Below are 13,469 nucleotides of genomic sequence, written 5' to 3'. Positions count from 1 at the left end.
AAAAAAATATTGATAAGAAACAAGATTGCTTCCATAATCATAACTTTATAGGAAATTCTGTGATAAAAGGGCTATAAAAATTTCTTAATAAAAACTTTTTAATGATGATCTTTTCAAATTATTCATGATCACCATATACTAGAAAGTTTTGTACATAAAACAATAGAATATTTAATTCCAAACTGATTGTTTTTGAAAGAGAAAGAGATAAGCCTGGATTGTATCAAAGGATGGTCCCTATCATCTCAGTACTTACGATTACTGTGGTTAGAACACAGACATTTAATTTGCAAAAAAATCTTCCATACGCAAGCATTTTGAACTGGAGGAGAAAAAAGGAGCCATACTAATGCATATTGAAATTTAAACTTTATTTTAAAATGAATATTGTCAGTGTCTTGGAATATGAGCTGCCAGATTCGTACTTCCCTTTGAGAAAGAGTAGGATGCCATACATCGATATCTTATTCTTGAGGCCAACCATCATTTTACTTCTTCGTCCACTTATAGTGTTGGCCAAACTTGTTTTGAATTAGGGGTATTACTTGCCACCTTGAGCTATTAATTAGTGGGAGATCAGAGAACTTCTTCAAGCACTGTAGTGAGGCAACTTCGCTTATCTTTGTCGTGGCTCCTATTTATCATTCTGAGACCAATGAGATAAGCGATACATAATATTGATCAAGGGCTTTTCTAAATACCTCTTTAATACTGCCTCCAAAAACACAGTGGTTTAGTGTGTGAAATTAATTATCTTGATGATAACACTTATTTGGTCAAAATGCATTTTGTATGTCCTTTTCCTTATGGAATCATACCCAGCTATGTGACCTAGCATAGAGGACCAGACATCTCTAAAAACTGAGAACTGCAAGTCAGCAAACCCAGAGAGAATAGAACTCATCTACTCTGATTTGATGGGTGTATTGGTAAAGTAATTAAACAAATTCATTAACTCAGAGAGAAATAAAAATAATACATATGCAATTTCAATATTTTAACTTAGACAAAAGAAAATTACTTCATCAATGATAATGTGGCTAATTAAAAACCCTTCTTGTATAACACATTTTCCATTTCTTATTTACTTAAAAAGGGGAGAGACATTAAAAATAACAGAAATATCAGTTTGAATATAAAAGTTCTATATATTTTACTCTCCCTCCATCCCGCAATCTTTTAAAGTTCTTTGTCAAAACCAATTTAACAGCAATTTCTTTTTAATAATTTGCTTTTAGGGAGTTAGTCTAAAATATTCAACTTAGTGCATATAGAACAAAATAAATCTATTTTCCTGCACTCATAAATCAACATTTTGCACATTATTTAATTAAATCACATAAATAAAATAACACATGGAAAATTTAGCATAAATAGTCACAGGACTAATACAAGTCATTCTTGATAAGCACACACTCAAGAAAAAAAATTCGATGACTATTAAAAGGAATAAAAAGCATTGGTTAACCTGTCATGTCTATAACATGGAAGTAAATTCTGAAAGCTCGTACTGTAATGTCTTGTCAGCAATTAAATAATGTTCAAAAGTAAATATCAACACCCATTTCTAAGTGAACCTCTTATTCCTACAGGAGAATTAAAGTCTCCTAAATGAAATATCTTTTCCTTTTAAACAAATCTGTTTCCGAAAACATTTCCTCCACTATCATTTCTTTATTTTACTTTGTCTTACCTATAATGCTACATTTGTGCCTAAGAAGATTCTAGATTATTTTTCTCAATTATAGCCAGGTTCATTTCTTCATTTAGCATCTGCAAGCTGTTTAGTCTAACTTCAGTCAGTCTTGTGTTTCTACTTTTCTGAAGTTCCAGCTGGTCAATAAGACACACAAAGGCATTTTAGCACTTATATGACTTTCAGGATGTTTAAAAAGTACAATCACTTCTCTAGAAACAAATGCAAACAGCTATATCCTTTTATAATCTAGACAACAATTCCCTTAGAAAATAGTGTTTCTGATGCAAAATTGAATTGTGCAAAAACAATTTTTATGAAAATATAGTTTTAAGGTATAAAGTCAGAAGTTCACATAGAAAGCACTTCTATTTAAGTACACACCTGCACATACCTTATCCCAACCTAGTTTATTCCATTTAAGCATCATATTTGTGTTCCACCCCCTGAAATTCATGTGTTGAAATCCTAACTCCCAATGTGTTAGTATTAGGAAATGTGGCCTTTGGGAGGTGTTTAAGTCACGATGATGGGGTCTTCATAAATGTGATTACATAGTGCTTTTACAAAACAGACCCTAGAGAGCTTGCTCACCTTCTTTCCAACATATGAAAAACAAGAAGACAACGGTCTGCAGCCTCACCATGATGCAATCATGCCACACCCTGATCTCAGACATCCAGCTTCCAGAACTGCAAGAAATAAGTTTCTATTGTTTACAAGCCATCCAGTTAATGACATTTTATTACAGCAGCCTGAGCAGACTAAGATACGTATGTACTTGAGGATCAGTACTTGAACTTGATATTTTGTACTTTTAAAAAACTCCACAGTGATTCTTAGATATATATCTCCATCTGAGAAGTGATTGCCTACACTTGTCAGCCACAGGAGAAATTTAATTGCTTGGAGAAAGAGAGTAGAGAAACAAATGTAAACAAAAACAATAAAAGATTCTTGGGTTCAAAATCACTAAAAATTTGCTTCTTTGTGGCATGATTTAGAAGCCAAAATATATTAATACAAATTTCATTAGATAGAATTCTTCTGTCAGTGATTAATTGGGGTACTGTCTTCCCATTGTCTGGAGAAGATGGGGCTCCCCTTCACACTGTGGTATCTGAAACACTTTTACTCATGAAAAACTGTCTGGGTCTTTTTTCTTTTTTATTTTCTTTTGACTCCTGTGTTTCTGGTACTTCAGTGCTGAATTGTGAGAATTCTCAATTTTAGAAAAGAGACTCCATCACTTTCTTGTATTTCAGGAATGGGTCCCACGTGTTTCCCCATTTCTTCGAATTAGAAAATGTTCTCAAAGAGATTGTTTAACTGAAATTGGTAGGGGCTTTTGGATGTTTCTTTAGCCTCTGTCCTTCAATATTTATTCATTCTCCAATCTCTCTAGTTCTTGGACTTTGACTTTTTTAAGCTGTGAATAACTTTTACCTCTGTTATTGTTGTAAAAATTTCACGTCTCAGTGCAGTTAGACATTTTAAGTGGAATTCTTGTCATATTTCATTTTCTTCCCTGTTTTCCATCTTATATCCTTCAAATGTAACGTGAATCTTTAAAATACTAACTTATTCCCTGTCTAACATATTAAGGGCCAATATTACTAAATTTAAACATTTTTTCCTTTAAGAAAAAAAATGACTTTTCTAAGAGACAAGAGTCTTTAGGCGGATGCATTCTTTCTCAAATGTCTGATGTTTCCTTTTGAAATCCCCAAACTCTATCTGTTGTTAATATAACAACAGACTGTGAGGCATTTTTACTTCTCACTACTGTTTTCCTCTAGTTTTGAGCAAACGTGAGTTCTAGAATCAAGGTATTTCCAGCACAGACTGTTTACACTTTCTGCTTATCCACTGTTTGCCACACTATCATTGATTTTTTTTTCCCTTCTCTCCAATTCAGGAAGATAATTCCTGTACTGTGAACACCCCATTTCTCTTTATTCATTGATAGAGTCAACTATAACACTGGGTTTGAACCTATACTCAGCAGCTCTGAAATATATAACCCTGATCAATGGTTATCTAATCAACACAGCAGATTCAAATTGACATCCTGAGAGAAATTGCCATAGGATATAGGATTTCACAGAAGTTCAGCCTATAATGGTTTCTTTTGTGACCCTGGATGTTATTCTAAACAGAATAAAGAGGGAGAAGATTTGTGATAGTCAATATCATACCAACTAAAACACCTGAAATTAAGAATCCAGGGACTTAAATAAATCTCACAGGCAAACTGCTTTATTGAGTGAGCTGACCCTTTCCCATATAAACTCGATTGCTTTTACAATTTGAAGTCCAAAACAAAACTCTTGAGGTCCCCCAAACGAAGTCCTACACATTTTTATGCCAGAATCTGCCTGCTTGGAAAGTTGCTTATCAGACTTGTAGCAACATTTGCAAGTTGAGTTCTAAATACAAGGGTAATCTCATTCATTCATTCGTGCGTGCATGTATGCATGCATTCCTTGTACAGATATTTCCTGAAAAAAATGATATTTGAAGTATTCTTCTAATCATAAGTAGCTGCTTTAGTGAAAAATATTAATAACACATGCTTTATTCTCCAGGAGATATCATTATAACAGAGGTGATATTTAACAGAAGATTAAACAATTTTCTAAAATTATGGTAAGCAGTGAGGGAAATGTGCAGAATGCAGGTTTAGGACTAACTTGATTAGAGATCCAAATTCATAAACTTTCTCCTCTACTAAAAATACACCGGACATTGACATGAGATTTTAAGTAGGTTTTTAGTAAGTTTTCATTCTAAGGGATTTTAGGTTTATAGTAAAAACATGGTAGCATATAGGGGACAAAGTAAATTATTTAGAAATCAATTCACTGAATTCTCAAGTCTGTGATAAATTTGAAATAAATACTTTAGAGAGGAGTATTCAACTTAATAATCTAACAAGATTTTAGATTATTATATAAACACCTGGAGATCTGAAATAAAATAATTAAATAATGAATTAATTGGATTTTTAAATTAGCAAATCTTAATGATTTATAATGTTTTTGAACTAATGGGTGGCTTATTGAATCACTTTATTTTATATTTGAATCTGTGGTCAATAGGATATTTGTAATAACATGTGTTAAAAAATAAAAGAAGGAAATTTATGCAATTCAGTTTATAAAATTATTTTCCCAAAGCTTCAGTTTGGCACCTTTAAATAACATTAATATACCAAACATTATTTTCCCCAAAATACCTTTTGAATGTGATATATTACAAATGAATACTCAAAATGAAAATTAGACAAATATCAATGAGTATTGTATTTTCTTGTATTATATAAAAATCTTTTGTTTCAGGGCTGCAATCTATTCATTACCGCTATTGAGATGCATGTAGGAAACAAAACATCTTTCACTCACATCCTTCCATGCAGTGTGATATTTCCTGTTCAAACTTGCTAATTTTATAGGTGAAATAACTGTTGTGGTGGGGCTAAATGATACAACTTGGCAGAATAAGGACTGAGACCCACACTGTTATATTCCAGGACAGTACTTTGGACTGTCAAGAGACAGACAAGAATTTAATATTGGTAATTTACAAATAAATGTTTTCTAACCTGTATTCTGCATACGTATTATATTAAAAGTAAACCCAATGTAATTGAATGTGAATCACTTTAGTGTTTCTGATTTGTCAAATTTCTACTAATTCTATGATGTTCGTATATCAGGTCTAAAATATCACATAACATAGCTTATATTCTCTACATCAGCTAACTCCTTTCTCTGTCAGTACATGTTGTATAAATAGGTTGTAGGAAGCTAGTGTGTTCTGAGTGATAATTCTACCCATCTATCAAATTGGAAAATGACCACTTTATTTTTTAGGAAATGAGTATATTAGTTTTGTATTTAAATTCTGTTCAACATTCAGAATATTGTGCCTAACATCTGTATTTCTGATGTTTTATTGAGGTTAAATTGTGGTTTAGAGAATTAGGTATATTATTTAAAATCTGAAATGTTTAGGGAAATGGAGCTGGCATTACTATCGATCATGCTATTTCTACTATTTTTTCTGGTAAACTCAGTCATAGAGGCTTTCTCACTCAGTAACTTTATCAGAGGATAAAGGGTCCAAAGAAAATTTTAGGATATCAAGAGGCTGGATGCAAACATTCCTACTGTACATGTGGATCATGATAGACACTGAATGGTTTTATAGCCAGCAGGGCCTGGGGGATTACAGAGGCTTTCCGCTGATGGCAGTTGCAAAGTGGTTTAGAACAATCAGACAGTCTGGTTTGAAGTTATTCCTAAGGATCCAACCTAAAGTCATCTCACATTTCTCTAGACCACATAACACTGAAAAAAAATTGTTCCTTGTAAACTGGTGACCAAGATGGCCTTAACGCTTCCGCTCAGCTTTACTATACTTTAGACAGGCTGCTTCCTTAGTCTAGGCCTCAGACTTTTCTTTTTTTTAGGGCATCTGCTTTAGAAAATTATAATTGTAAATGCTTTCTTGGTCCCTTTGACATGTAAATCTTTTTGTTTGTATTTAGAAATCTTATCGATTTATTTTATTGTTTATAAATGTGTTTCTAGGTAAAAGATCATAGTATTGGAAATAATACTTTCGCTTTTTCTATCTCAAATTTCTTTCTTTCTAAATGTGTTTTATCATGTACCTAAAACAATCTTAAGAATTAGTGATAATATGTTCCCATCATGATTGTAACTAATGCTTTAAAGCATAAAAGCAGGGTTTCCAACCTTTAAAATGATGCTAATTTATATTGAATTGAAATTATTATTTTGGTTTATTTTCCAGCTTTATTAAAGTATGACTGGAAAATAAAAATTATACTTATTTAAGATATACAATGTGATGTTTTGATACGTATAAATTTCAAAATGATTACCACAATCAAGCTAATTAACATACCTTCACCTCACATAGTTACCATTTTGTGTGTGTGGTGAGAGAAATTGAGGTCTACTTTTAGCAAATCTCAAGGATACGATACAGTATTATTAATTATAGTCACCATTCTGTACATTAGGTGTCCAGAACTTATTTATTTTATAACTGAAAATTTGTACCCTTTAAACAATAACTCCCCTCTCTCCCTACCCCAGCCTATGCCACCACTCTACTCTGTTACTAGCAGTCCAACTTTTTTTTTCTTTTGTTGTTAAGATTGTACATATGAGTGAGATCATGCAGTATTTGCCTTTCTATGTCTGGTTTATTTTACTTATCGTAATGTCCTCCAGATTCATCAATGTTGTTCTAAAAGGCAGAATTTCCTTCTTTATTTAATACCGAATCATGTTTCATTGAGTACATATATATATGGCAAAATTTTTAAATTTAGCAGAAGAGTCAGCTTTCTAATTCTGACAAATTTCTGATCTCAAAAGTCCCTTAATAGCAATGTTCTAATCAGAGCAGGGTTGATGTGGTTTTGGAGCCAGTGGCTTGCTCATTATTGAAGACGGCACATGTATTAGTGTCCTGATTATAAGATAAGGCTTTGGAGAAATGCTCAGAAACTCGACCTGGAATCCAATTCTATCCAACCGATAATCTTGTGAACTATTTAATTCACCGTAATAAAGTATTTTCTGCTTTAACTCAATAAAATACATTCTGTTCTCTCGACTGCTTCTTTCTTAAAATTATTAGTATATCTGGATACTGAGTTAGATCTCTAATTTGTATTAGTTTTAATGTGAAAATCCAACACTTTGTGTTAGCTCAATGATTACTCTTAAATTAAATTTTGTGTCAGTCAGCTATGAGGTAAGGCCTAAAATTCATTTTTACCATATAATTATTCAATCGATGAAGGCCAGTTATTCAAAAGCATATCTCTTAGTCACTCTTTTGCTGTAGTACCTCTGTTGTAACTTAGGTAATCACATCTGCTGTTATTTCCATTAACCTATATTTTTATAGATGCACCAATGCCTTATGCTTTTTTAAAAATTTTATTTTATTATTAGTACATTGGTTAGACATTTATACACTTTATAAAACAATCCCCCTAATTGCTCTTTCTCTCCTCCAGCTCTCCACCTAGCCATTACATTAATACTAACTGCATTCCCTCTGCTGTGCTCCTCATCCCCGTGACCATCTATCAACTACTAATTTGTACTTCTTTAACTCTTTACCCTATTCTCCCAGCCCTCTTAACTCTCCTCCTCTCTGGCCCTCACCAGATTGTCCTCTATATTTGTGAGTTTGTTTTTGATCGTTTGTTCTTTTTGTTCCTTAGATTCTGCATATAAGTGAAATCATATGGTATTTATCTTTCTCTGTCTGACTTATTTCACTCAGCATAATAACCTCTAGGGCAATCCATTCCATTGCAAATGGTAGGATTTCATTTTTTATGGCTTAGCAATATTTCATTGTATATATGAACCATAACTTCTTTATCCAATCATCTGTTGATGGGCATTGAGGTTGCATTCACATCTTGGCTATTATAAATTGTGTTGCCATGAATATAGGGGTGCATAGATCTTTATGGCTTTGGTTTTCTTTGGATAAATACTCAGAAGATATATCCATTTTAAATTTTGGGGGAAACTTCCAGACTGTTTTCCATAGTGGCTGTACCAATTTGCATTCTCACCATACACTTTTAATTATTGTGAATTGACAGTTAAGCTTGATATCTGGCAGCATAAATACTCCAGCTTTGATTTTCCTTCAGGATTATTCTGGCTCTTCTCTTTTGAAATTCTATGTACATTTTAGAATCAGCTGTCAGTCTCCATCAACAAGAAAAAATTATTCTGTGATCTTGAATTTTAATTCAGATTGCACTGGATTTCTAAGTAAAATTGAGAGGATTGATATTTAAACAATATTGTCTTCCATTCTATAAATATGCTATAGCCTTCCATTTGTTTAAATAAATAATCTCTGCAATGATTTGAATACTCAATGTATAAATTTTCATATCTCTAGTGAGACTTATTGGTATAATTTTGATGTTCTTCAATATTACTATAAATGATATTATTTCTTTTTTAATTGATGGTTGATGGTATACAGAAGTAAAATTAATGGGTATTTATTTATATATCCAGTGATATTTTAATAAATAAGTATATAACTATTCTAATGATATATTCTTTGTATTTAGCTATACTTATTTATTAATTCTAATGCTATATTCTTTGTATTTTTAGCTTCCAATGTCATATTATCTGTGATGACACTTTTATATGTCCTTTTTTCATTCTTTATACAATTTATTTGTCTATAACATGTTTTTTAGCCCATTGGCAAAGACGTGTTGTACAATGTAAAATAGAAATGAACATAGAAAAACATTTTTATTTTGTTCCCACACTCAAAGTAAAATCATTTGATATTTTTCCATTAAATATGGTTTTGTACGAAAGTTGCTTTCTTTTACTTTTCCTGAGGTACTCATTATAAGATTAAAAACATTCTATTACATTTTATTTAGAGTTTTTAATATTAGCAAGTGCAAAAATTTTATATTTTTCCTATCATTTGAGATAATTACAAATTTTACTTTTTTCTCTTTTGTTAATGTGCAGTTGTTTTCCAAATATTAATTCAACTATTATTTTCCCCTCTTAAAATTTTCTTGAAAAATTGTGATACTGAGGTTATTCTGGGCTCATAAAATGAGTTGAGAATTGAACCTTCATTCACTTATTTCTGGAAGATTTTATGTAATATTGACAATATTCCTTCCTTAATTGTTTGGAAAAATGAACAAATAAAGCTATGTGAGCTTAAACTTACTTTTGTGAGAAACTCTAATTATAAGTTCAATTACTTTAAAAATGACAAGATTGTGCAAATATTCTATATGTTTTTGTGTGTGCCAGTTGTAAAAAAACATGATTTCCAAGAAATTGTCTATTTTATTTAAATTTTCAAATTTATCAGAAAAAAACATATAACCCTTCCATCATCTTTTTAATGTTGGTGAGATATATACTGATGGCTCCTTTTATGTCTGATATTGGCAATAATCAGCCTTTTTAAGTGTTTATCAATTTAAAATTTTAAAATATTTATTGTGGTGACACTGGTTAATAAAATTATATATGATTCAAGTATACAATTTTTTAATATTCATTTGTATATTATATTATGTGACAGAGGAACTTTAAATTATTTTAAAGATTCAATACTTGACTTTGCAAACTTTTTATTTCCTTGATTTCTACTTTTTAACAATATTTCCAACTTTTTCCTAGGATTTCAAAATGGATGTTCAGATTATTGAAATTCAACCTTTCTTATTTATTAGTATACTATTTATCTTATCACTCCCAAAACATTGTAAGATTTTAAATATTTTAGCCTCATCTTTCTTTTATCTATTTAAAAAAACATTAATTTGTCGTATATTTTAACTCTACATAAATTAAACTTTGGAACAAAGTTTAAAATTGAAAATTTATTATTATCATCACAATAGTGCAGTGGTTGTATTAAGTCAGCATTCATTTAAGTCATTCATATCACATCTTTGACCTAATGATTATTTCCACTAGAATTTGTGTATCTCCGTCTACAAACATTTCCTGTACCTAACGGATTTTCCTTATAATTATTTAGTGCGAATATAACCATTAACTTCAACTTGTGTTTTAAAGAATTTCTAAGTATAGACTTCTAAGTTGGCAGTTATTTAATTCCAGCATGTTAAAATGACATTTCATTGATTTGTGGATTCCATTATTTCTACTGAAAACTCATGAATCCATCTTACAGCCTCCCTTAAAGTTAAGGTGACTTTGGATAAAAGTAAAAGTGAGCAAATTAGAGGTCATTGTTAGAACAATCTATTGTAGAAGGAGTCTTGCTCTTATGAAATTTTAATTTTTCTAGTCCTTTTTGTGTCACAACTTTGCAAAATCTTTAAAAGATGAATTTTTAATTTTATTTTTTTATTCCCTAGTTTTTGTGTCAGTAACAAGAGCTACTACATTACATCTGAAAGCAGACATTCTAATTTATTTTGTAATTTTATTTTCATTGCAGTGAAAATAGGCACATTTACCCACATTCTGGGCATAAAAGTTAAGTATTAGCATATTCCCAAGATTTTAGAGAATTGACAATTAGGACAAGCATGGTTACTCTTTAAACATATTAAATGTTTGTATTAATTTACTATATAATTCAGGGCAATGCTGAGTCCTTAGTGTTAAAACTGTTAAATAAAAATTACTAATGTAGACACTTGGAACATTAGATCAGACTACACAAAAGAAGTTCTATTTTAAGTAGAATAATTTGTCATATAATTTCAACTGACATCAGTTATATTCTAACAAACAGCTATAAAAAATGATATGCTATAATACATACGTAGAGTATGCCCTAAAATCATAATTACTGTCATATATGCTTTCTGCCTGAATAGTATTTTACATCAATTAGTTTTAAAACTTAATAAAAATGCATTTTACATAAATGCTATAATAGAATACAAAGTCAAAAATGTTAGTCATATTTTACATATTTATAAATAGTAACTATGTTCTGTGAAATATACACATATGTATTGGAGAAATCAACCAATAAATAATACAAAATAAAACTAAATGAGATTTAATCTAGCTAGAATAAAATATCCTGTACCATGTTTATAAATATGTAATTATGGTTCTTAATTACACATTGCCTGCCAATAATTCAGCTAGAATTATTAAATATTAATTCTGTCATTCCAGCTCCCTCAAACTCATTTTTTGTTTTTTTAACACTAATCTACACATTTTCAGATAGAAATGAGAAAAACTCTCTAGCTCATCCTCTGCAATGATTTCCAATGACTAACACAGTGTACCACCTGAATCTTATTATCTAATCTGAAACAGCCAAGGAAAAGATTCAAAACGTTCCCTTGAGTTATGGAACAAAAATATCTCCTAATCATGCCTACTTAATTCTTACAGTGTATAGTTTCCTTGAAGTGAAAATTTTCTACTTGCATGCCGATTAGAATATTGTTGATTATATATATTTTGACTTTTGGGGAAAAAAAATAAAACATTATAAATTTAAAGAAATGGATGCAGGTTATAGTAATAGGATTGCGATTTCTAAATAGCTTTTAGAATAAAAATTAACCATTGCCATTTGTAATCCATTCTAATCCTTTTCTCAATTCTTATTTTTTCTACTTTAGAACAATGTATTTCTTCAATTATTTCATTATCAAAATGTTATTTTTAAAATATCTACTATGTATTAAGTCTATGATAGATAAAGGGAAAAGAAAATTGTCACTCTCATCAAGAATTTCAATAATATAATGAAAGGCACTAAATATTGATTTAAATTTTCCAAACATTTAAGAATATTTGTTATTGAATCATCTTGTGTCACACTTACATAAGTAGAATTAAATGTATGAATTTTTATCATTATTACACATTGCAGCTTATTTTCATGAGAGTTGAAATTAGTACAAACTTTATAGAAAACAAAGCTTTCAAGTTATAATTGGCTTAATCACAAAACTATTCATCTTCAAATATGTGAATAGACAACATTCTTCAATATATAAAGGTAATACTGGTGAATTAAAACTATGAGTTAGAGAAACATAATTGGAGATTAAAAGCTATCATCTTAATCAGCATTATTTCTTTAACTAAATGAAAGGCAATTTAAAATTAATTTCATTTCTTTAATTAACTCTAGTCAGGAGTATGTTTGATTAATGGCATTGTTTCTGAACTGACAATTTTGTATTCAGAAAAATGGAAAGTTAATTTTAATATTATATCAACTTTTTACAATATTATAAGCTTATTTGGGCTATTTAGATATGACACAGTCCAACTACAAATGATTCAATTTCTTTGTTTATTTGAAGAGACTATGTATAGACTATATATAACGTTTTTCTTGCTCTGACAATTTAAAAATATATATCTTGGTCATATTACTTAATTTTCCAGGTGTTCACATGAAAGAGAATAACACCTAACACAGAATTGTGGAGAAAAATGATGCATGCCATCAAACTTCTTTGCAAATTCCAATATTCTAGACACATGTAAGGCATAATTATAATACAGATTTAAAAATCATTAAATATGTATGACTGTGAAATATGTAGACCATAAAATATGTATGTTCTCTGTCATGCAGCCATAAGGTCTCTGTCACAGCTACTCAATTCTGCCTTGTAGCACTAAAGTAGCTATAGATAATATACAACCAAATGGGTATGGCTGTGTTTCAAATCTTTATTCATAAAAACAAGTGGTAGGGCCATAATTTACTGACTTCTGGTATAAATATTAGAAAAATATGAAATTTTTAACAAGTATTAATTATGAATAACTGTTGATATAAGGAATGCCTTCCTTTAAAAATATGTTGCAGAGGTCAATGACTCCAGCTCAAGTTAGAAAGACCTTTCCAAGTCAAGTTTTTATGTACATCTACCGACAACCAACAAAATAAGACATATACTTCACATAACAACATAAGAGATTTAAAGAAACAGAGTGAAGAACATCTGCCCAGTATAAAATGAAAAACACCAATTGCTATAAAAGAAAATGGATATATAGCAGAGATTTATTTAAAGAGATTAAATATCTGAATTAATTTTATATGTAAGAGTAAAAGGAAATGAAAATGAAGTTGAGGGATATAACTTAATTTCTAGTTTAAATAATTTCAGAAACGTTTTGTGTGCTTTTTATAATTAACCTAAAATGATCTGATAAGAAAAAAAAAGATGGCATTTTAT

This window comes from Pteropus vampyrus, unplaced genomic scaffold (genome assembly GCF_000151845.1).
Source record: "Pteropus vampyrus isolate Shadow unplaced genomic scaffold, Pvam_2.0 Scaffold13, whole genome shotgun sequence".
NCBI lineage: Eukaryota > Metazoa > Chordata > Mammalia > Chiroptera > Pteropodidae > Pteropus > Pteropus vampyrus.
The sequence above is the reverse complement of the archived record's forward strand: the minus strand, read 5'-3'. Positions refer to the sequence as shown.